Here is a 24,364-nt window from a genome sequence, read left to right as displayed (position 1 = left end):
TTTGTTTGTTTACTCACCCTTAACCACAGAACTATCTACCCAAATGTAGTAGATTGAAATGATCACCAGTTACTTGACACTTTTTCCATCAGGAGCCTGGGCCTGTTTCCCCACCCTTGACTCTGAGCTGCACGGGGGCTGCATGGGGGCTGCACGGGGGCTGCACTGATAAGCATGGCTGCACCAGCTCTGGGCTTTGACTTATGAGGACTGGCAGCACCCTCCTTTGTCCCTTTGAGTCCTGAGCCACCGTGTAAGAAATCAGACAGCACTGAGGTTGATAGGCTATGAAGGACCTAAGCTAGCCCTGTGGTCAGCTGAAAGAGAGAAGAATCCTGTCAGATCCTGGATGCCCCAGTCCCCAGCCGTTCCAGTCATGTCACCTGAGCCCAGCCTTCCAGCCACACCTTCCCAGGTGCCAGGCATAAAAACTAAGCGTCTTTGACTCCAGATCAAACTGATCACCAGCTAAATGGCAGTGAGTGATACAACATCATGTTATAATAAACATGCGTGTGTTTTAAACCACAGATAATTTGAGGCACTACGTCAAAACTATATCAAATAACAGATAACCAGACACCAGAGTTTGTTTCTTTGACCCATTATTTTATTTGTATTTAATTACTTAATATTATTGACTATATTTCCTACACTGTACTTTATATCTCCATGGCTGTCTTGTAATTAACAATCTGTACTTCTCAATCCCGTCACCTTCTTTACCCTGTCTCCCAACCCCCCTCCCCTCTGGAAACCACCAGTCTGCTCTTTGTTTCTATGAGTCTGTGTCTATTTTGTTTATCCATTTGTTCTGTTCTTTTGATTCCATATATGAGTGAAGTCATTTGGTATTTGTGTTCACTGACTGGCTTATTTCACTTAGCATAACACTCTCCAGGTTCTTCTATGCTGTTGCAAAAGGTAAGATTTCCTCCTTTTTTATAGTCAAATAGTATCCCATCGTGTTAATGTACCACAGCTTTTTTATTCACTCATCTACTGATGGGCACTTGGGCTGCTTCCACAGCTTGGCTGTTGTAAATAATGCTGCAATGAACAGGGATGCATAGGTTCTTTCACCTTAGGAGTGATCTAGCATGGTATACTCTTGACAGTGGGCTAACTGCTGTGATCAATCTGCAAATCTCACTGACAACACAATACAGGATAATTTTCCCCTGTAGCACAGTCCAGGGATGTTCTGGAAAAGGAAAAGGTATCTGCTGCTCACGGCCTGAAGGTGCTCCAGGCTCTTCTGCCTAGATCTCCGGTATATTAGAGCTTCTGAATGTGGCCTGCAAACAAGGAAAATGAAGAAAAGGCAGGGGATATGCAGGGGGTTGGTGGCTGGGTCTCCAGGCGGCGTACAGTACTTTGCCCACACTCTCTGCCGACCAGCATGCAGTCACATGCTGCAGCTAACTAAGGGAGACTGCAAAAAGCAACCTCGCTGTCCGCTGAGCTGAAAAGAAAACAGGCTTTATGAACAGTCTCTCTACCTATGTCCATGTCAGCCTGGAATGCTATCCTCTCCTGACCTGTCATGTTTGCCACTCTGCACACGGGCCGGATGCAGAATAGGGTATTTTCTCGTGTGCACACACAGAAAATACTGCATGTCCACAGGCCCTGCTTCCCAGGCACTTGCTACAAATCGAAGGGATGATGGTCATTACAACTTCTCCCCTCCACCATGCTACCTATGCAGAGGTAAAGTCTCCAAGTTGACATTTAAAAAAAGAGCTCAATGGTCGGGATGTGAGACAAGAACAGGGCAGGACTCCGGCCAGTGCAGAAGTCCCCCGCCTAAGTGCCTGTCAGAGTTGAAGACTGCCTAACACCACTTCATGCTACCTTTCAGCTCTGTTTTATTCTCAATTCGACTACTCTTCCAAACCCATCAGAGCTATAGTCTTCAAATCCATGTTGGGCCCATGGTTTTCACTGTAATTTTTAATATTCTGGTCAGCTTTGGGGTATATATGCATATGTTTTGGGGGACAGTGTTTGAGCAACTGTTCACTCAGGAAGCATTTATTTTAGCATCTACTATGGGGCAGGCACTACGATCTTTGCTGGAGATGGATGGTGAAGAAGGGCTCATCCCGTATCATCAGGAGCACACACACTCCTGGTGGAGGCAAACTGAAGGACACACAGGGTACAAGGAGTTAGAGCACCTGTGAGCTCAGGATGCCACGGGAGCACCTGGACCAAGGGCTGGTCATAGAGCCGCCATTGAGAATGGCCTCTTAGAAGATACAGAGACCGGAAGGATAAAGGGCAATTAACCAAGGAGAGAGGAGGGGCCAGCCTGCCCCGTGTTCCTCCAGCCCTTTCCCAGCACTCGCCCTGTGGCTGTGGGGAATCACTTCCCTTGGAAATTCCTTCTCCCAGGGACGCCTACCCTGGGCCTAATTCCTCAGGTGTCCCACAGAAGCAGGGTGCCAGCGTGCTGTAATTTCACGGTGAATCACTTCTCTTTCAGGGCGGTGTTGAAATGGCAAAAGGATGACATAAGCTGGCTAGGATTCTCACTTGGGAAACCTCCAAGAAGCCTCTTCACTCTTCTTTCTTTTTATAGAACTCTGTCCTCATTTTCTCCCTGGGGGAGACGTCGCTGCAGCCTCGGTCTGACACCTTCCCTTTGGTCTCGGATGAGCCGCCTCGCCCTGCCCTCAAATCTGTTTTCCCTTGTGACTCCAAAACAGACTTGGAGACTTCAAACAGTATCCTCTTTACAAAAGATGGATTTTGTCGACATATGGGAAAAGATTTGCTTTGGAGTTACAATTGTTTTTCTAATTGTTTCCTCATGGAAATGACCGTGAGGAGAGGTTGGAAGAGTCAGCAACATACTCAGAAGTGGAACAGCGGACCCTGCCCACACCCAGGGCCCTCCACTTCCCCTTCTGCCGGAGCCTCGGAGTTGATTCTTTAATTCAATATCACTGTGTTTGAGAGGCGCCCAAAGTCTGTTGTTTTTGTTTATTAGTTAGCGACAACTAGCAGAGAACCGGCCTTGGGAAAATAGAACTTCAGACAGATATTCTTGGTTAGGAAGTAGTTAAAGGGATTTGAACAGAAAAGTTCAGCACCACCGGAGAAAAACATTTCTGGAAGGACGTTCAGCTCTACCCTCTGGTGAGCAGTCACTAGGCACCAGGGAACAAGCAGAAATAAAAATAGAGGGTCCAGCATTAATAATGCCCCTGTTTTATTACAAAATCATAAGCACGTCACTCTGCAACATAACAATGTCACACTCAAATACCCCATATGGCATTTTAGGTGAAACATTCCAATTAAAACCATAAATTATTACTCCCATACTATCAACCTACCAACCACTCTCATACAGACCTTACTTCTGCCAGACCCTGTACATATCATAATTAAATTATTAGGGCTTTAGAAGCCAAAAAGCCACAGGAGCATGTTTTATATTTGACTTAACTATGTCCCCTCCCCTGGCTTTCACCACCAGGAAATACATTATAACATGCTATTTCTGCTTAAGCCTCAGGAGGAAAGGGGATTAGATCACGTAACACTTTTGAAAATTGCCATTTAGTGAGTAAGTCATCGATCGCAGTACTTCTCTAAATCTTGCTTTCAATTTGCCCTGTTTTAAGTACAACCTCCTTTGATGTATACACTTAGGAATTTTAATAAAGTATCATAATATTTTTTAAAAATACAATTGCATGGACAACCATGTTGTTTTTTACTGTTTTTATCACCTCTGGGAAATCTGGTAGCTGAAATCTAAGAGAATTTGGCCACATTATTAGCCTAAAACTGGTGAAGTTTTACAATAACTGCAAGTCAGAGAGTTGAAAACTAATAAAATAAAATAATAAAAAATTTTAAAAGCAACCTTACAAGCCAGAGCTATAAAGTGCAAGCATCTCAGCATATACTTTGGGAAACTAAAACCTCAATCAGCAGAACCTAACCCACTGGTTCCTTTACCATTAGCAGCATTTTTAGTGCCGGGCTTCTTACAAGGGGGGCAGAGGCGATGAGAAAGTGAGAAAACCAGACTGTAGAAAAGATTCATCATAAACAAGGCTGGTTCCAGCATGAATCTGGGGACAAGGACACATTTCATCTGGCCCACTAAGCTTCTGCATTAGTCTTCTGTGTTGAATCTGCAGGTGTGAAGGGCAGGAGAGTGATTTAATGCATTTCACAAGGACTTTGAATAATTGTTTTGAAGTAAAAAGGTGTTTTCTGCATTAGCTACACAGAGCTGACCACAGAATACAAAGTAACCACTTGCCCTGCTTCCTAGTCATCTTACTGAGGCTTTAATGTACCACAAGACTAACTTGACCACGTGGTATGTCCCCGCCCACCCATAGCTCACTGACTGAAAGACGACCTCACTCTGCCAGCGCTTCTGTCGCATGAGGTCTCCTGATTATCAAGTAGATATTAGGGTGATTCAATCTCACCAACTCAGTGTGGTTTCAAGCAGCTGAGAGAACACATGTCCAGTAATTCACAGCATGGTCACTTCCCTGAAATCTTTAGAAGTGCCCTCAATCAGGGCACAAACACGCATTATTCACTCAATACACATCCTATTCACTAAATAGGGGGAAATGTCAACGCCGCCATGTGATTTGGGTAATTTTTTATTTATATCCCAACCATGCAATTTAGGGAATTTTGATTTCTCTATTTTTATACTTTGAGATCCTGGATGTATTTTATACTTTCCACTTGAAAATAGCATTTTATTAAATACTGGTCCAGAGACTTGTTTTTCTCCTTCCTTTTCTCTCCCCCGAGTCCCTGCGTCATGCTCACGGTTAAGTCACAGGTGCACTTTGGAACTCTTAACTCTGCTTCTGAGTCAGGCTGCGGAACAACGCCAAACTCCCTCCCACCCCGGAGGCTCTCTCCTTTCCATTTCCCTTCTCTCCCTAAGGACATGAGGACAGGATGAGTACACTGCTCTTACTGTGTGCCCAAGTATGTGGATTCGCAGTGTTACCTGTTTCCAGAAACATTTGTGACGATCTTTAGATTCTGGGACCCACTCTAATACACATAATCTGTAAAAACAGCTATTTTCACATTATATGGCTTTTCCATATAAAAAAATGGAAAAGCAATATACTTGCTAAATATTCCATGGAAGAATATTTAGCTGTTCATATATGTACAGTCCATATATATGAACAGTATATATACATATACATAAATATATACAATAGAATTCCTTCTATCAGACCAATGAATATATACATATCTTCTCAGGTCAGCAGATCTGGGTTTGAGAACCACAGAGGTCCTCTGCTATGAAACCAGAGGCAGCAGGTATTGGCTGTGAACGCAAACTCCAAAAAACTGCAGGGAGAAAGAAAAGCTCTAAGAGCAACATCAAAAGGAAGAGACCTATAGGATCCAGAAATCATGTAGAAAAGATCTTGATTATTAATTCACCAAAATGATTTATTATATCGAGGAATCTGAGTGTCTCATAGATCTATCAACTTCTCTTTATTACTACTGTTAGTTTCTTAGTTCAGGCATCAGTAATGGCTTTCCCAGATGACTGCAATGGCCCCTAAAGCAGGGCCCCCCAACTTTTGGCACCAGGAATCAGTTTCATGGAAGACAGTTTTCCATGGGAGGGGGACAGACAGAAGGCAGAGCTCAGGCAGTAACACCGTCCAAGCTTCGCTCGTCTGCCCGCCACTCACCTGCTGTGTGGCCTGGTTCCTAACAGGCCAAGGCCCGGTACTGGTCCACAGCCCAGGGGTTGGGGACCCCTGCCCTAAAGGGTCTCCCTAACTTGCAGGCTAGATGCCTTTCACCTACTTCAAAGACTACATATTCCCCTGCTGAAAATGCTTAAGAGGCTCCTCAAGCCCTCCAGATAAAACCGACCTCCTTAGCATGGAATTACAAGGGCTTCCTTATTTTGCTCCTGCTTGCTTTCCTAGCCTTACCTCTTGGCCACCTCTTACTGTCTTGCAACCTAATCTCCTGTCAGACTGAATTACACACACAGGTGTACTTCTAAGGTCTCTGCACAAACTGTGCTTTCTACCAAGGATGCCGTCTCACTCCTAACACCCCCACACTTACCTCGATGAGTCAGTCACATTCCAGGTTGGATGACACTTCCTAGATGTCACCTTCCCTCACACCTCAAGCATGATGAATTTAAGCCACCTTCCAATGTACCAATTACCAAGGTAACAGTTGTATCACTGCCTTTCAGTGCAGTTTTTCATCCTGTGAGTTCTGAACAACTCACTAAACTCTGAGAGAGGGGACTATGGCAATCAAATAAATGTTGAGACCCCGGGGTCAGACTCTAAAACTGCAACAGGTATATTTTCTTTTTGCCTTTGGGAGAGTGGAGAGATAAACTCGTGCACTCATTCAGCCATCTTAAGGGGGAAGTCTGACACCACAGCTTTAAATGTTTTTTTTCTTAGCACATGAGATGGTTTTGGCATTGACGCTACAAAACTCAGGATACAAGAAATGCAATTTAAAAAATACTCACATTCTACTCTGGTAGAAACTTAACTAATCAATCCTGAGTCATCTCATTCAAATCCAGGAGTCTCACTCCTTCCCTGCTACTGCTTCCCAAATGAGGGGACAAGGGCTGACTTTGACACTTGTAGGATGGGAATGGGGATGGAAATCCGCTCCTCAGTCTTCAGCAGCTACCCAGACCGGCACGGACCCCTTTGGTCATTGGTCTATACAGCTCAGTTGCATCCTCCCCATTCCAGCCCAAGGTCTTCTCAGGTTCTGTTCTAGCTCAGTGATCTTGGAACCCTCCCAGGAGCACTGAAAACACGTTCCTACTTCCTAAACCAGCAGGGCCTGAGTAAATTCTATAGAGTTTTATTAAGTTTGCATACCCAGACACCTATGTTGTTTGTGTTTTAATGGCATTCTGTGCACATAAAAATTCTGCAAATCTCACAATCTCCCTGACTTCATTTAGAAAGCAGGGCACATATACATTTCTTGCAGGTCATCCTAAATCTAGTAAGATTTTTGTTTTGTGTGTTTTCCATCCATTTTGTCTAACACTGGCTTCAATCCAAGGCAGAGAAGTCCATGAGGTCTTGTATAAGTAACCCAACATTGTCTAGCTGACTCTGATTTTAACGTCCGTCCTTCCTGGCCAGGGAACATCTCTCTACTCTGGACCCAATTACATATTCTTTCCTGTCTTTGGCCTTGCATCATTCACTCAGGTTTGTTTGATTTCTTAAAGCCTTTTATGTTCTCTGCACTCTGTTGTATAATTTAGTCCCTGAGGCATAATTGTGGAATTCCACAGTCTCCAGGTTACGTAGAAGAGCCACAAGACACAAGAAAGAGTGGGAAGGGTTATCACCTACCATCTCAAAATATTATCCTCCTAATTCACGAGGAAGTCAATATCCTTTTAAAGGCAAAGTTTTTCTGGTAAGTGTTGTTATGTCCAATAGGAGACCCTGTGGAGATGCTTTGCTCTGTCCCTGCTTTCTCCCCCCAAGTTAACTCAGAGTTCTGTCTCATGCTTGCATTTTGGATACAAGCTGCCCTGATGCAAATCAGCAGGACGAGAGGGGAATTACTGAGATAAATAGCAACAAACAAACAAGCAGAAAACAAAACACAACACCCATTTGCTCCTGAACTGCTGTGTCCACCTGGGCCCTTCAGCCTGTGACAGGATGGGAGCCCAGGCCATGCAGCCACATCGAGTGGAGAAAACAGTGAACAGATTTCTGCACCTACCTCCTTCCCAATTCCTGAAGCAGGAAGTGAAAGAGACAGAAGAACATGGCTTCTTGCATTACTCTACCTGAAAAAAAATAGAAAGAAGAAATAAAGGATTAAGTAAATTAATGAGTGAATGAAAAAGTATAAAAGAGAGAAAGATGCAAAAGAGAAGGAAAATGAGGGGGAAAAGTGGAATTTCAGGTTTGTTAGACAACATATTGGGTTGGCGATTTCATTGGCTTTGATGAAGATTTACAATTTGTTAAATACATGTAATTCTAAGCATGCCTGAATCAAACAAAATAATGTATTTGAAAGTATTTCATAAGCTACAAAGTGTTGCAAGAGGAAAGTTATTGCTCTTTTCACTAGAGTCACCTGTGTCAGTTCTGTTACTTCAAAACAATGGAAGGAGAAACTTGCAACAAGAGGAAATAAGCCCTGGACAGTTAATGCCCAGACGGCAATATTTTACTAAAATTCCCAAACTTGCTAAGAGACTAGAACTTTATTTCAACCACCAAACACAAAGGATAATTACATAGCATGATAAAAGGTGCTACTTATTGCTATGATGCCACATATTACAATATATAAAGTACCAAATTAACATGTTTTACGCCTTAAGTTTATACAATATTATATGTCAAGTATACTCAGCATTTTTTGGTCAAAAAAAAGGACTCCATCTCAACCCATGAGAACGCGTGACGTGCCTGATCTGCTACGGAGCTATGAGTGCTTCCAAAATGCAGAAGAATGTGAGAAGAAAGCCAATACAGGTGGTTGCTTTGTCAAGCAAGACTTTTCTCCAGAAAAGCAAACAAGAATTTAGTCCCCCAAAGGAGCAGAAATGCCATAATCAAAATTTCCATCCAGTCAATGACACTTAATATTTACAAAAGGCTGTGCATCTGGGAATTAATTCACTCAGACTTTCTGGTTTGTTAACTCTAAAGAAGCACACATGTATACAGATTAAGACTGTGCCCAGCCATCCATTCGGGGAAATAAATGCTTGCATATTTTTCATTCTTTTCTATCTCTCTTTTACTCTTTCCTTTTTAGTCTCATTAGAAAAGGCACCTTCAACTGGTGGCCAAATGCACAAAATTCAACAGAGTAGAAATCAACAGATGAAGTAATCAGCAAAATTGTGCTAGGAAGGTAACACTAGGCAAAGGAATGAAAACCTCATTGTTAGGTTGATATGTCTGCTCTGAGCATCTTGGTGGCCTGCTGAGCCAATATGGTGGTTACAAGATGCATAACATCTACAAGATAACGACAAACCAAGTTTTTAGGAGAGGCATTTCAAACAGAAGCAGTGTTGCGTCGTTTTTCTTCATTGCTCAGCCCACAGTAGGACCACTGCAATAGGAATTTCCAAGCCCCCCTGCCACCCAGTAGAGACGAACTCTAGCCTAATCTGAATCTGCGGACAGAACAGCTTTGCTGATGTTCCATGAAGCTCAAGGTGCATTAATAGAGAGTAATTCTCATGTGTCTGAGAAATATGTTTGTCATAGCTCTAATTCGAATCACCTGCTGCTTTCATAGAGGGTGGGGCTTTTTTGTTTTTACTTTATTTTATTGGCTGTTTTCTGTCTGTCTCCTGATTTACATCCTTGTGATGAGTCTGTTTTCATGCTGTGACCCTGCCTTTCTGGGTGTGAACCGATGCACTTGATTCTTGTTCAGTGCACTGTCTTCTGTCCCTACCCTGTTTTATGATCTAAGTGTCAGCGCTTTCTTTGTGCATCCCCTTCCCAGCTGCTCTCAATTTCCCTATAGGGGCCTGAGGGCTGGGCTGGCCTAAAACTCTCCTGAATCAATGAGAAGGCAAGAGGCCAGTATAAACCAGGCTCTGAACAGCCAGCTCATTTTAGAAACCTGGCCTTGAACTGCACAGTGGGCGAGTTTCTTGTACAGTTATCCCTCACGCTATTTCTTGTGTGCACTGAAATCCTTGGATGGATAGGAACATGTGGACACCTTAGAGTGCCTACACTCCTCAAATCTTGGTACCCTAAGAGGATTTCCACCTACTACCAGCTGCCTGGATTTGCTCCTGCACCTTCTCTCTAAAAACCTGAAGAGATTTGCATCTCACACTCTGTATTAGTTTTCTATTGTTGTCATAACAAATTACTACAAATTACCAGCTTACAACAACCTCCACTTGTCATTGAATGATTCCATAAGTTAGAAGTCCAGCACAGGCCACACTGAGCTGACATTTCACTGATGCCAGGGCCTTGGCCCTTACTGGGGGCATGAAGCAAGAATCTACCTCCAAGCTCACCTCAGTTGCCAGCAAAATCTCTTCTCTTCAGCTGTAGAACTGAGGGCTATTTATTTCCATGTGGGCTGTCAGCTGGGGGCTACCCTCAGCTCCTAGATGTTTCTCTGGTCCTTGCATGTGGGTCCCTACATCTCAGAACTAGCAACAGCACATGGAATCTTTCTCATGCCAGAATCTCTCTGATTTTCCTTTCTGTCATATTTCTTCCCTGTATCCACCAGAGAAAGATTATGCTCTTAAAGATTTATGTGATTAGATTAGACTCCATTGAATCACCCAAGATGATCTCCATATTCTGAGGTCTGTAACTTTTATTAAAGCTGCTAAATCCCCTTGGTCATGTAAAGTAACATCCTCATGGGTTCCAGGGATTAGGGTATAGATGTACTCAGTAGACCAGTATTCAGCCTACTGCTAATACTGAATTTAAAGGCTCCACATAAAATTCAGAAATTGAAAGCTTTTTTGTATACCAACAACAAAATAATCACAAACAGAAATTAAGGGGAAAAAACCCATTTCCTACAGCAACAAGAAAAATGAAGTACCTAGGAATAAACATAACCAAGGAGTTAAAAGATCTGTACTCAGAAAACTATACAACACTGAAGAAAGAAATTAAGGAAGACACACCAAAAAATGGAAGCATATACAATGTGCATGGATTGGAAGAATTAATATCAAAATGTCCATACTACCCAAAGCAATTTATAGATTCAATGCAATCCCTATTAAAATACCAATGGCATATTTCACAGATATAAAATAAATATTCCAAAAATTTATATGGAATAATAAAAAAAGGCCCCAAAGAGCATCAGCAATTTTGAGAAAGAACAGAGTAGAAGGGAACATAATACCTGATATCAAACTATATTATAAGGCCACTGTCATCAAAACAGTCTGGCACTTACATAAGAACAGATATATAGACTGATGGAACCCAATAGAGAGCCCAGAAATCCAGGTCTCTACAGTCAATAAACATTTAAAAAAGGAGGCAGAAGCATAATAAAATGGAGCAAAAATAGCCTCCTCAATAAATGGTGTTGGGAGATCTGGACAGCTACATGTAAAAAGATGAAACTCAACCACCAACCTACACCATACATAAAAATAAACTCAAGATAAATAAAAGACTTAATATAACTTGTGATCATAAAAGTCCTGGAGGAGAACACAGGCAGGAAAATTGCAGATATTTTATGTAGCAATATTTTTGCTGATATAAAGGAAAGAATAAACAAATAGGACTACATCAAATTAAAAAGCTTCTTCACAGCTAAAGAAAACAGCAGTAAAATGAAAAGGGAATCAACCATATAGAAAAATATATTTGCAAATGATACCTCAGACAAGAGTTCGATATCAAAAATATATAAAGAACTCACATGACTCTACTACAGGAAGAGAAACAACCCAATTAAAAAATGGGCAATGGATCTGAACAGACACTTCTCCAGGGAGGACATACAGAGGGCCCAGAAGTGATGCTCAGCATCACTAGCTATCAGAAAGATGCAAATTAAAACCACAATGAGATACCACTTCACACTGGTCAGAACGACCATCATAAACAAATCAACAAACAAGTGTTGGGAAACATCCTGCCTGGTTTCAGAAGCTGTAACCCCCCATGGCTAAGGCTGAGTAAAAATACCTTGGGACCATAAGCCATTAAGGATACAAAGCTTATCCACCTGCCAGGGGCACAGCCTCTGCCCCCTTTACTTCACCCTGCTTGGCTCTGGGGAGATGACTGGTTAGCCAATGATAGGTAAGATTCCTCAAGGGTGGGACAACCTAAGACAGGAATAGTTGCAAAGGGGTCATCAAGGAAGGACTTAGGGGACTATAGAAAAAGGGTGATGGACCCTCACCCCTTGGCTTTGTCATAGCCTGAGTCTGCATTCTATCTGTAAAAAGTCTCCTAATCGCTGCCTGCACCCTCCACCTGACTTAAGCCTAAATCAGCGCCAAAGGCAGGGGTAGCTCTGTGCTGGACTGGGTGGTTTCCAGGGCAATCAGGCCAAAGGAAGAATGCATAAAATCCTGCGAAACCTGCTTTGCTAAGAATGCCCTCAATTTAAATGGTAAGGTACCAAGCATAAAATTAGTTTCTTCCCCAAAGTTTTATGGCCCTTTGGCTATCTGACCCTGACTCAGAATAAATCCTCATAGTTCTTTGAATGGTACCTATTGTTTGACCATTACTGCCTGACAATGATTGATGAGCTTTACCACCTGTATTCCTATGCAAATTAAACCCAGTAGAAGCCCATTGAGGAAAAGGCTCAAGGCCCTTCTCCTCTGAGAGATTGACCACTTCTCCTCCCCAAGAATATCATGTCTTGGTAGACTTATTCTCATCCTCGGCTCTGAAGGCAGAGCCCCCCCCCACCCCACAATAAACAAGTGCTGGAGAGGTTGTGGAGAAAAGGGAACCCTAGTGCACTGTTGATAGGAATGCAGACTGGTGCAGCCACTGTGAAAAACGAAGTTTAACTGTTAACCAGAGCTTAAACCACTGACCTCTTCAACTTGCAGACAATGTCTTGAGTACAGATAGTTTATTTCCAGGTGATCTCAAAAAGCAAAACCTAGGACTGAGGAATCAAGGATACTGCTATAATCCATGGAAATTCTCTCTGCTTTTGTTTTTGATTTTTCAGGTTGGTTTTAGTTTAATTTGGTTTTTGCTTTAGAAAACTTTCTAGCACCTTGGAAAAATGAACAAAATATTTCCCCAAAAATTCCATTCAGAGGACTGACACTAGAGCATTTAGACACTGACTTCCATCTGCCATTTTTTTGGAACATTAGCATGCTGTTGTGTGCTGCATGGATTAAAAAAGGGCTCTAGGGTGGAAATGTGAGGCAGACTCTGAGCCTACAGTGTCATCAGGTGGGGCGGGGGGTGGGAGGGTGGCTTGTCACTGCAGAGGTGAGCTTGGGGATAGGTTGCCAGCCACCAAAGCATCAGCTACACAGTGTTCATTCTGTCCTGCACAAACTCATTGCTGTCCTCTTCCTGGGAACTTTCACTTGAGGTAGGAAAATAGTTCACAAGACCCAACACAGGGCCCACTCAGGAGGTTAAAAGCCAAGAAAGACATTGAGCTGGGGCACCGAGAAACTGCTCTATAAGAAAGGATGCTCAAGCCCAAGGGACCCAATGGCTGACACTAGTTTTCCTTAGAGCTAAGGAGTGAAAGAGACTTACACTGCTGTTTTTAAAACATATCTGTACTTGGGGGAGGACAAATGAGTTAGTTCAGTCCAGAGATTTTCTCATTCATCTCTGTGCCCCTCACTGCACCTAAAATCCTGTATCATAATCCCTTGTCTCCAAAGTGTTGACAATTAAGGATTATTTGAACAGCCTACCTCATGAAAGTCACTGACGGCGCCTTAGCTATAGTTCATCCCTTCATTTGAGAACTTAAATTTTAAATATATTCTTTTTATAATTGATTTTAGAGGGAGGGGGAAGACAGAGAAATACCAGTTTGTTGTTCCACTTATTTATGCATTCATTGGTTGATTCATACACGTGCCCTAACTGGGGATCGAACCCACAACCTTGTCATATCAGGATGATGTCTAAACCAACTGAGCTACTCAGCCAGCACTTAAATACATCTTTATTTGTCTCTTTCTTCCCACTAAACTGTGAGCTTATCAAGAACAGAAATGAATTCATCTTTGTGTTGCTAACACATAGCCCACTGTATCCTGCTTAGTGACCTCTCGATAAAAGTTCAATTAATGAACTGATTTTTGAGATCTGTTCTTGCAGATCTCTTTATTTGGTAAGGCCTTGCTTCCCTAAGAAATATTCCTCCCACACAAGCGACCAAATCATTTTATTAATTCTGTCATCTCACTAGTGTTTAATGTAAAGCACAGTGTACCAGCCTAAACGATGTTCATTTAAGTTTCAGTCAGGGCCATATGGATGTCAAGATGTTATAAAAATCTGCCCATTTCCAATTAATAACCATGAGCAAATATGGGCTTCTTACAATTGGCTTAAAATAATTAAAATTGAACATAATTTAAAATTCAGTTCCCAGCTAAGAGCCACATGTGACAAGTGGTTACCCTCTTGGACAGCACAGAAATATAGCACATTTCTTTCATTATGGCCAAAAGTTGTAAGAAGAGTCCTGTCTCAGCTTGTGGAGGGGGGAAATCTTCCACAGAGAGGCCTATCGGATTCCGAGGGAGCTCCAGTCACAGGTGAGCCCCGCACTCTGGGTGCTCAGGGAAGGCAGGTTCCCCTCTTCACCCCTGCCCGGAGAACAGGGTCACTTCTGGTGAGTTCCCTTTGGTGCTTTTAGAAAACTGAGAGCTAAATTCCGAGGACAGTTAGTTCTCAGACACAGATAGAGGGAAGTTGATCCATAGATATTAGCTGTTAAGAGCCTACAAGTAATGTTATTATCCCTGATCAGACTCTGATTCCTCTGTGCCTTGGAGATTCCCCGGTGGTGTTAACCACCCCCCAGCAGAAAATGCTACATTATTGTCTAAACTTTGTGGCCTTTGGGACTTAATTTACTAGCCTTGTATCTTGAAGGAAACAGTGCAAATACTTTCCTAGGCTTCGTTTGGTACACATTGCCTTTTTGGTGGAGTTTTGTGCTAAGATATTTAACCTCAAGTGACCTCTAGCTTAACCTTCCTAGCCCTAACTCAGACATTTGGAGACAGGAAATGCCAGGCCAAGCACCTCGTTTCCCTCCCAGTTGTTCTACTTCTGCAAAACCACACGGTGCTTATCTACTGGTGGCCACAGAATGTTTCCTTCAGTTGGGTAAAAAAGCATGATGATTGAGTTAAAAGTGTTTCAAACTGGCATGAAACAGTGCCTATCCCTGGCTAAAAGTGAAACTTTTTAAAATTCGAGTAGCCAAAAACTATGAAATATCCAGAACATTTCTGGTAAATCCTGGAGCCCCATTGGAATGGGTTATGCCTCACGTATAAATATACCTAAATCATCCTGTGGTTTGTACTCACATGTCCCCAAGCAACTCTGTGTTTTTTTACTTCAACCAACATTTAGGTAGTATCCACAAGATAGTTAAAGACAACATACAGTTGGTGAATGGGAGTTACATTGTTGTTGTCAGTCAAATGAATCTTTTGTTGGAAGTTACAATCATGCTAATTCCTTGCATTTTGTTTTGTTTCTGGTGCGTGTGGATGTGTTTTAATTGAGGCTCTCATCTTGGTTCCTTCCATTCATACAATTCCATGTCTCTCTGGTCTTCTGGGAAATCACTTAAAGTTCACACTGTTTTGAAAGTCTTTTTGATTTACCAAGTCAAACTTTGATTAAACCCTCAATTACGTTTGCTGAAACAATTTCTTTGAACAAGTGAGCGGCCATTCATTCAGTTTGATGTATACATCAGCTCCATCCAAATCCATCTACCACCGACTTACCAGGGCACAATCAACCAATGATCACAAAATGTTTAAAAGATCACATGTAAAAGATATAACGGTTCCAATTATAAGCAAGTCACCAACTCAAGATATAAACAACACAAGCAACAAGACATGTAAAGGGAATATATGTTTCTTAAGAACCTTTTAATCTCATGCACAACCTCTCTCTGATTACAATATACAAGTGTAAGAATTTTTAAATTCAGATGAATGGAGGAGAAAACTAAATTTGTGAATTCTAATTTATAAAGTGAAAATATTAAAACGAGTTAAAGAAAAAGGACTAAATTACATGCACAGTCATAACTGCTATGCAGTTTTCTCTTTATGAGAAATGACAGTCATAAACGGCTTTTTAAAAAGCAGACTGCAAATGGTCAATGACAAGACTGAATCAATCACTTACCATGACATCTGACCAATACTGTAGAGCCCCCAAAAGCGTGTGAAGCACATTTATTGCTTTCGCTTTTTCACCCTGTGAACTTCAGTACTCATTTTATCTGTACTCTTCTGACTGGACTGGAATTGTTCAGACTGAAGTTCGATTCAGCTGAAGCAGGGTAGCTCAGCAGCCTCACCACTTGGTTTTTCTCAGAGCCACGTGACTCTGGATTTTATTCCCTAGGCTCTTCTCATAGGGCCTACAGTTAGGCAGTAGGGAAGAAAGAATGTGTTGGCTGTAGTGTGATGAGAGTAACAGCACCCTAGCCTAATCACAAATACCCTGAAAAACAAGAAGTCCGCACGGCCAGGAGGGTGTATCTGCTTCCTGCAACAGAACACTGCAGATCTCAATGTCTCCATATCACTGCTGTGACAAAATGGGATCTTTCATCCAGCTGTATCCCAGGACCAGTTTGGCCTTAAGATGAAAGTATGGCTGCAGACTAGTACTATCCCCATTCAGGGGAAGGTCCTGCGAGTTGTGATGCATCTCAACGTTCAGACACATTCCTTCTACCTTTGCACTAGGAAACCTTCCGTCAGTACAGGCAGCTGCCTCACCTGCCCTACAATTTATTCCCCTTGGAAAAATAACGAAGGGTGCGTCACTCCCCATCAATAAATCTGGTGAGTGCTCTTTTCATTTTCTGACCACTAGTATAAAAAAATCCTGAATCCTAGACTTAAATATTTTACCAGCTTCTTCTGCTCTTCAGAAAATGACTTAATCTTTCTGGACCTCAGATTTCTCATATTTGAAGTGATGAGAGTGGTTTAAATTCCTTTCGGCTCTGCAATCTATTAGTTTTTACTTGCATTTTATTTGTTGGATTAAATACCATCTTCAACTGCTCTGGGAAGAGTGTAAACTCTCCAAGAGAAATAACAACTCCCAAACTATTATATACACCTTGCAGCAGCTAAACTGGGCTCAGGCAGCCCATGGAAGCTCAGTGCATACATAATGCTGGTTTTCAGGGACCCCCAGTTTCAGGATTGAGCTCGCTCATACACTGCCTCAGGATGTCTGCTTAGTCTCTATTTTGAAGTGAGTGGGCAGGCAATGGATCAAACAAAAACTGTTGGGATAACTGTGTAATGCTTCAGTCTTTGGTAAGGAATGTGCCTTGTGACCTACTGAACCAATGCTACATGTGGAAAGGCACCAGTTTTCTCAAGGAGGAATATAGAATTCTAATTTTGGAGTTGTGTAAGTTTGATTCAGTTGCTGAGAATGTATAGTAGTTTAGATTATTGTTCAGTAAAAATTCATCATCTTCTTTGTCCTCTGCTTAGTGTATCCTTCCCAACCCTAGTGGTGTTAGGCTCGGCCATACTACCTGCTTTGGCCAATGGACTTTTGGGAGATGTGATGTAAGCAAAGTCCACACATATGTTTACATGAGTTGGAGTGACCAGCCATGGGTACAGTGTGTCCTAACCAGCCACTACTTGAAGCCAAGGCCCCAAAAGAAAACATTTGAGGAACATAACTGAACCTAACCCGCAGCCCAGCCTGCAGCCTGAAGCAGAACTGCCCAGTGGAATAAGGTCCAGATGAGCCACAGTCCAGATGAGCCAAAGTCCAGCTGATCCCCAGAGCCTTGAGCCTAAGAAGGAACACTCTTGTTTATTAGTCATTGGCCTTGTAATTGGTTTGCTACACAGTGTTATTGCGTCAATACCTGATCCACAAAGTGTGGCTTGACACAACGATATGTGTGCCTCTAACTGCCAGGCCAGGTATCATCTATCTCTGCCTCTGTACAGGTGCGAAGAACATAGGTTTCCCCAAACCCAGGACAGAACCAAGGTGTGTTTGCCCAGAAGGAGACCAGAGACAAAATTAGGGAGAAAATTACTTATATGGCAACAGGATACAATGGGGTGCAGGATACCAGGACCCGCCAGCACAGCACTGCCAGGTGCCTGTCCCAGCCCAGGCCTGCGACCCTTGATCTAGTGACCTCAGCACCTCAGTGCATTGTTCTGAAGCCCAGTCCTTACCTCGCTCATGAATAAGGTGAGGTGAGGCCTTGAACTTCCTCCCTCACACTTTTACAGAAATAAACTCTCAGTATACCATAGACTTAAATCTAAACACATAAAATCATGTCTTTCTACAAGAAGACACAGGGGGAAATCTTTGTGAACTTTGGTTAGGCAAATATTTTTAAATATGACAAGAAAAGCACAATCTATAAAAAATTAATAAATTAAAACATACTGAAATTTTAAAAAAAACATTTGCTCTACAACAGATAACCTTCAGAGAATAAAAGGAAAAGCCACAGAGAGAAAATATTTGCAAATCATATTTCTGACAAAGTTCTTAAATCCAGACTACATAAGAACTCAAACTCAAGAATCGGAAAACAAACAGCCCAATAGAAAAATAGGCAAAAAATCTAAACATATATAGGGATGGTCAATAAGCACATGCCAAGGGTGGAATAGTAAGGTGAGTCTAAACACAGTGTAACCTGGGCTTAGAAATGCATGCGATAAGCTCTTCTCAGTGTCATAGAACAGGCTGCAAATTCAGGCCTAAATTTTCCAGCTTCCAAAGCAAAAAGTCACACAAATCACAGTAAAATATATCCATGGTTCAGGAGGGTGCTAAGGTCTGAGGCAGAACTTCTCCCTGAGAGTCATCATAAAGAGAATTTGGTGTTTGGAAGAAAAAGTCACTGCAAGAGGTGTTTGTTTCTTTGTTTGTTTGTTTGTTTGTTTTCCTCCCCTTATTCTGCTTCCTATCTTTGCCATGTTTCTATAGGAATGTATTTCTTTAAGCCACTTCAATTCTTTTTTGGAAATTTGAGGTAGGGACAAATAAATATATAAGCAAACAAATAAGCATGAATTCCAAATGTTTTAATATTAACCTCTTAAAAGACAAACACTCTCTATACTTATGAGATTTTATTTTCCCAAGTTCAAATAGTTTATCTGATTTATTGACATCTTATAGACTATATAAATGTTAATATTAGAAACTTCCTTTGCTATTAATAAGATGACTTTTATTCTCAACTTTTTTTATTATTAAGCATCAAATCTTAGTCTTTTCTTAAGATGGACTGATTTTAGCATAATTTCGTGAAACTAGTACTTTACATAAAACTCTATCAATTTAAAGGATATAAGAAATACATCTATTTTTCCTCAATCTAATAAAAACTAAAATATTGCATATTTTGCTTCAGATGGGGAGATTTTATATGAAGTTATAATAAATGTCAATAAATAAGAAAAAAGATGATAAAATATGCCCAATATTATTTTATCACAATTAAAGTTTGGTCACCCAGAACACTCAAATTTTGAATTACTATAACAAAGAACACTAAAGAACACAAATGTTTTGACTAAAAATTTCTCCTAAAAATATTAAATGGAATATAAAATTTAAAACTTTCTTAAATCCAGTCTTTCTAAACAAGTAGAAGCATTCTGCCTCAGCTGATCAAGCTAGTACTGACATACATGAGTATATGAATTTAAGTCAATATTTTTATAAATATTTTGTAACAATATATAAAATATATTATTAAAGCTGAGGTAAAAACTACTACAGAACAAACTGTATTTCTGTGAAACCTGAGGCTGGTGTCTTTTTGGACTGCTACCAGGAAGACACAGAGAAGAAGAGGCCGCATGTTCAGATTAGAAGCTGAAAAGGGAAAACACGCGTGATCTGTCTGTTAGAATCGGTGTGAGAGCAGGAATCCAGGGTTGCCTAGCAATCAAGGTGGAGGAAGAATAGTGAACCCAGTCTTGCTATCGGCTTAAGAGCAGAAAAGCACAGGCCAGCTTTCTACAGCCCTTGAGACAAGGCTTAGGGACATTTGTCTTTAAACATACCACACGAGGGTTGGTTCCCTGGAAGTCTCCGGGCATCTTGCAATATGAATGTGTCCAGAGAACTGATCTTTATCATATTTCTACACAGGCACCAGGTGTTTGGAGTTTAAAAGTCCCCTCTAAAGGAAGTAAAAATGAGTCAGCATTTTAGGTTAAAAAAGTATTCTGCACCCCAAAACGCTGAAACTCGTAGCTTTACCTGACATCCTACTATGGGATAAACCAGCTAGACTAGTGTGGACCCCAGGCCTCCTCTGAAGAGCATATGCAGATTCCCTGCAGTGACTGACCTCTGCATCTCCCTGATTATCTGGCTGAGCTCAACACCCACCTTCTCCGCCCCCTGCTTTCCGCTTTGGCCCTCGGAGCCCTGCTTCCCTGTTGATATCGGCAATGACCACCAGCTCACGATCTGCGCTGAGTGTGCCTACGCCTCCCCCAAGTGCCTGTCTCTCCAACTGGAAATAACAGGAATGTATTCCTATGCTCCAAATTGAGGCATTCTCGTAGAAAGAACTTTAGCCTGCAAATCACAAAACTTCAACCTTACTCCTCCCTTTTTCATGAATCTGGGAAAAGTTACTTGGGTTCTATGGGTTTCGACTTTTCATGGTCACTCTGAGGGATTTGGAGGAAAGCAGATGTTTTTAACAAACAGTCATGGGTTAGGGAGGTGGTAGTGATGTGGGTAGTGATTTCTACTACAAAAAATGTAGTAGAAATTTCAAGTTGCTTTTTTTTCTGAGAAAAATGTTTTAATCACATTTTAAAGTTTTTGACTTGAAATTGTTGAGACTCACTGAATGAAATACTTCTATACGCATACTGAAGATGTGGAAGGGACCAGGTTCGACAAGGTGGGGAATACCAAAGGAGTGCGACAAGCACCCAAACCATCAAATTCTGCGGCACACAGAGCAGACTGTAGTCAGTAGTTAAAGAAGGGGGAGATTGCAGCATCTGGAGGTGCGTGCGGAGTGGGAAATAGGGAATGCTTCAGGCAAAGATAGTTTGCTCCTGCTAAAGAAGAAAGCATTGTAGGGAGAGAGCATGACATGAGTCATTCACAGAGGCAAAAATGCCTGTGGAATGGGAGGCAACAGTGTATACTCTGATACGGTCAGCTGGAAGATAAAGTGTGGGAAGAATAAAGCAGGACTCCAAAAAATCTAAGTTTCTAAAAACTAAGGTAGAAATGCACATGAAAATGGGGTCCCGGCTAAGATTTATACTAAGTCTACCCCAGTGCTTGGGTATCTCAGTGGTTTTAGATGTTATAGGAATACATGCTTATCTGTCACTAATGAGGAACATTGCACAGGACGTACCACAGATCTAAAAGGAGATATATGTATAGATACAGCTAGTCATAAATATAGATATACAGACATAGATTAGATATGGATATAGCTAGATAGACACCTCTTTTCTGTTTCCAGAATCACTGTCTATTAGTATAGTGAATGTCATATAATATATTTTACAGTATCACCTCCTTATTTACAAATCTGCTTTCTGCAGTTTGAATTACCCTTGGTTAACTATGCTAGAAAAATATTAAATGGAAAATCACAGTAATAAACAATTCACAAGTGTTAAGTTGTGCATTGTTATGAATAACTTGATTCAATCTCTTGCCCTCCCACCTAGATGTGAACTACTCTTTGGTCCAGTGTGTTCGCCACACACTGCCCACTGGTAGCCCTGTGCGTTGTCAGACGGACCATCACAGTGTCACAGTGCTTGCATTCAAGTCACCCTCGTTTTACTTACAATGGCCCCCAAGCCATTCATATAACTTTTATTACGGTATACTATTGTAATTGTTCTATTTTATTCTTAGCTGTTGTTAATGTCTTACTTTATCTCTTGCCTTATTTATGAATTAGTTTTATCAAAGGTATGTATGTCTAGGGAACAAAAAGCATAGTGTACATCGTCTTCTCGTGATTGGGAACAATAGACAGCTTTAGCACTGCACTCGAGGGCCATTTTAACGAACTGTAAAAATAACCCCTGAAAGCATAGTCTTTGAGGGCCATTTTAAACAGGAAAATCACCAACAGAAAGCACAAAAATGAAAAAATCATGACACTAATTAGGTCATGGAAGGATTCTTGTTTGCAGTATGAGAGCTAAAGTTTAAAAGCAAAAAAGCTTTTGGAGCACCACCTTGTTTAATCCCAACTGGAAATATGTGCATCAGGGAATTCAAGTTGTCACTGTGCGCATGTCAGTTAATCTTCAAATCATATCTCAAAGTATGCACATTTCTCTCCACTCCTTACTCTTGGTACTCTAGCCATGCTGAGTTAACTCCTTTATTCCCTGAATGAACCTCTCCCCTTCCCATCTCCCTCTCTACTTGAAAAGATTGTCCTTTGGCTCCTCAGTGGACATCTGGTCACCCTCCTTCAGGCCCCAGTTACAACATTTTCTCCTCAACAAGCCTCCCTCATCTTGCCCGTGAGATCCTAAGTGGCCCTTGCCAGGTTCCCGCTTTTCACGTCCTTCCCATAAGCTGCAGGGGTCTTGCTTGGCTACTTGTTCACATGATCACTGTCCAGCTCAATGCCCCATCATGCAAACACCATAAAGGCAACAAACACATCTCCTTACTCACCACTGCATCCTCCAAATCTGGCAAAGGTTTGCTTCAAATCAGATACTCACTGGTTGTTGAATAAAAGAATGTAAAGTCTTTCAAAGTCACTTATTATTCTTAATAATCGTACAAAATAAAGATAAATGAGTGAAATCATGGTTCATGATGATGAGATTTTAAACCTCTGGTTGCTTTTTATGGCTTTTCAGATCGAGGTCAGGAAAATTCCACACATAATCCCAATCATGGTGGCAAATTTTGGGAGGAAGCTGTTGAACACCAGCTCTCCAAAGATCACCAGCACAACCCATTGATAAATCAAAGCTGACTTTGTTGCTTAAAGCCTGATGGAGAACATCATGGCCACGGAGCTCTGACAGTGTCTTGGCAGGAGGTTGGGGGAGATAAGGTGAGATCAATATTTATCAAGATTTAGAAGTTTTTTGTAAAGTGGGTCTTTCAGTGGAGAAGTGGTGAAAGGAAAGATTTGATTAGGATTGAGTAAGAATCAGTCACTTTTTCTGGATTAGTGGAAACAGCAAGGTAAGAACCTAAACACAGGGGATTCAAAGACTTTTCTAGTAATGGAGACAGCAGGCTTCTTTCAAGGGAGGGAGGGAGGGAGGGAGGCAGGGAGGCAGGGAGGGAGGGAGGGAGGGAGGGAGGGAGGGAGGGAGGGAGGGAGGGAGGGAGGGAGGGAGGGAGGGGTGGTAAGTGCCAGCCCTCATTGTCCAACCAGAGTGTGGTGTAAATGATTTGGACTCTGAGGATAAAGTCTGGCTCGCAAGAATACTGTAAGTTGCATTTTTCCACAACTAAATCGAACCAAGGCTTTAGAAACTCAGTGAATTGCCTTTCCCCAAACCTCAAAAAAGATATATTTTTAAACAGGTTTACAGGGGGAACAACAAGAAGCTTATGTATTTAATCTGATGAAGTAGGACTATTTTAAATGGGCAGAAAGAACAGACTGCATTCAAATCTGCTGCTCCCGAAACACTGTTGAGGACTGCCAATGGCAATAAATTGATAAAAATTAGAGTCCCATGAATACATATTAACGCTTAGTCCATTCAGAAAAAAAATGGAGTCATGTAAATGTTTGCTCCTTTTAATTATAACCATAAAACATAAACCTTGTGAAGTAACGTAATAAGTGCATATATAACCTGTATAATGTGAGATTCCGTGTGTGTGTATTTTTTAGGGCCTAGTGTGGGTCTGGTACTTTGTAATGTGCACGTTGTGAAGTACACAGTGGCTTTTGATCCAAATGCTTGATGAAGTCAATAAATAGTCTGTTTAATTGATTATGTTTCCCCCCCTTAAAATAACCTTACAAACTGAATATACAACGCCTCAATGGAATATTTTAAAAATATTTGTAATCCTACATTAGGATATTCACTCTTCCAAGTCAAAAAGTCTCTAAAAAAGGTTTTTATGGGAAGCCATAAATTGTCTCAAAAGTAGAATTTAGGGTGGGCTACATGAGATAGGCATTCTGAAGGCAAAGTCAGTCAAATATTGTGATTCATGTCATGCATTTTATAAAACTTCAGAGCTAGTCAAGATCTTAAACATTATGTAACACAATCTTCCTCCTAATGGGAACTGAAGCTTATCAGAAATGAACAGACTGTCACAGTCACCTGGTCAGATCAGATTTACAGAATTAGACCTGACATCTCTCCCCCATCATTCTGCCCACAAATTGTGCCTTGACTTCCTGACAACTTTGTAAAAGTGAAATATTTTAAAAACAAGTTGCGTTTAGGGCCAGGTAGGGGCTACTGATTGATTCAGTGTGTCAGCTCTGAGACGGTTGGATAAAGCACACTGATTTCCGCTTCAGTTCTTTTTGGTAGGACAGTGTTTCACAGAAGTGAGACTCATGGCACTCCAGCCGAGGTTCCTGGGCCCCT

General features: G+C 41.5%; 1 long non-coding RNA gene across 2 annotated transcripts in view; it reads right to left on the bottom strand.

The window, feature by feature from the left end:
- LOC128626186 (uncharacterized) overlaps positions 1 to 24,364 on the bottom strand; it is a 261,452-nt gene that overhangs the window by 158,793 nt on the left and 78,295 nt on the right. For both annotated transcript variants that reach the window (XR_008390114.1, XR_008390115.1), the window contains exon 2: positions 7,774 to 7,840. This is a non-coding gene — a long non-coding RNA (uncharacterized LOC128626186). The remainder of the gene's footprint in view (positions 1 to 7,773; positions 7,841 to 24,364) is intronic.

Source organism: Artibeus jamaicensis, unplaced genomic scaffold (genome assembly GCF_021234435.1).
Source record: "Artibeus jamaicensis isolate MK-2021 breed Jamaican fruit bat unplaced genomic scaffold, CSHL_Jam_final scaffold_369, whole genome shotgun sequence".
NCBI lineage: Eukaryota > Metazoa > Chordata > Mammalia > Chiroptera > Phyllostomidae > Artibeus > Artibeus jamaicensis.
This window is presented reverse-complemented; position numbering and strand designations above follow the sequence as displayed.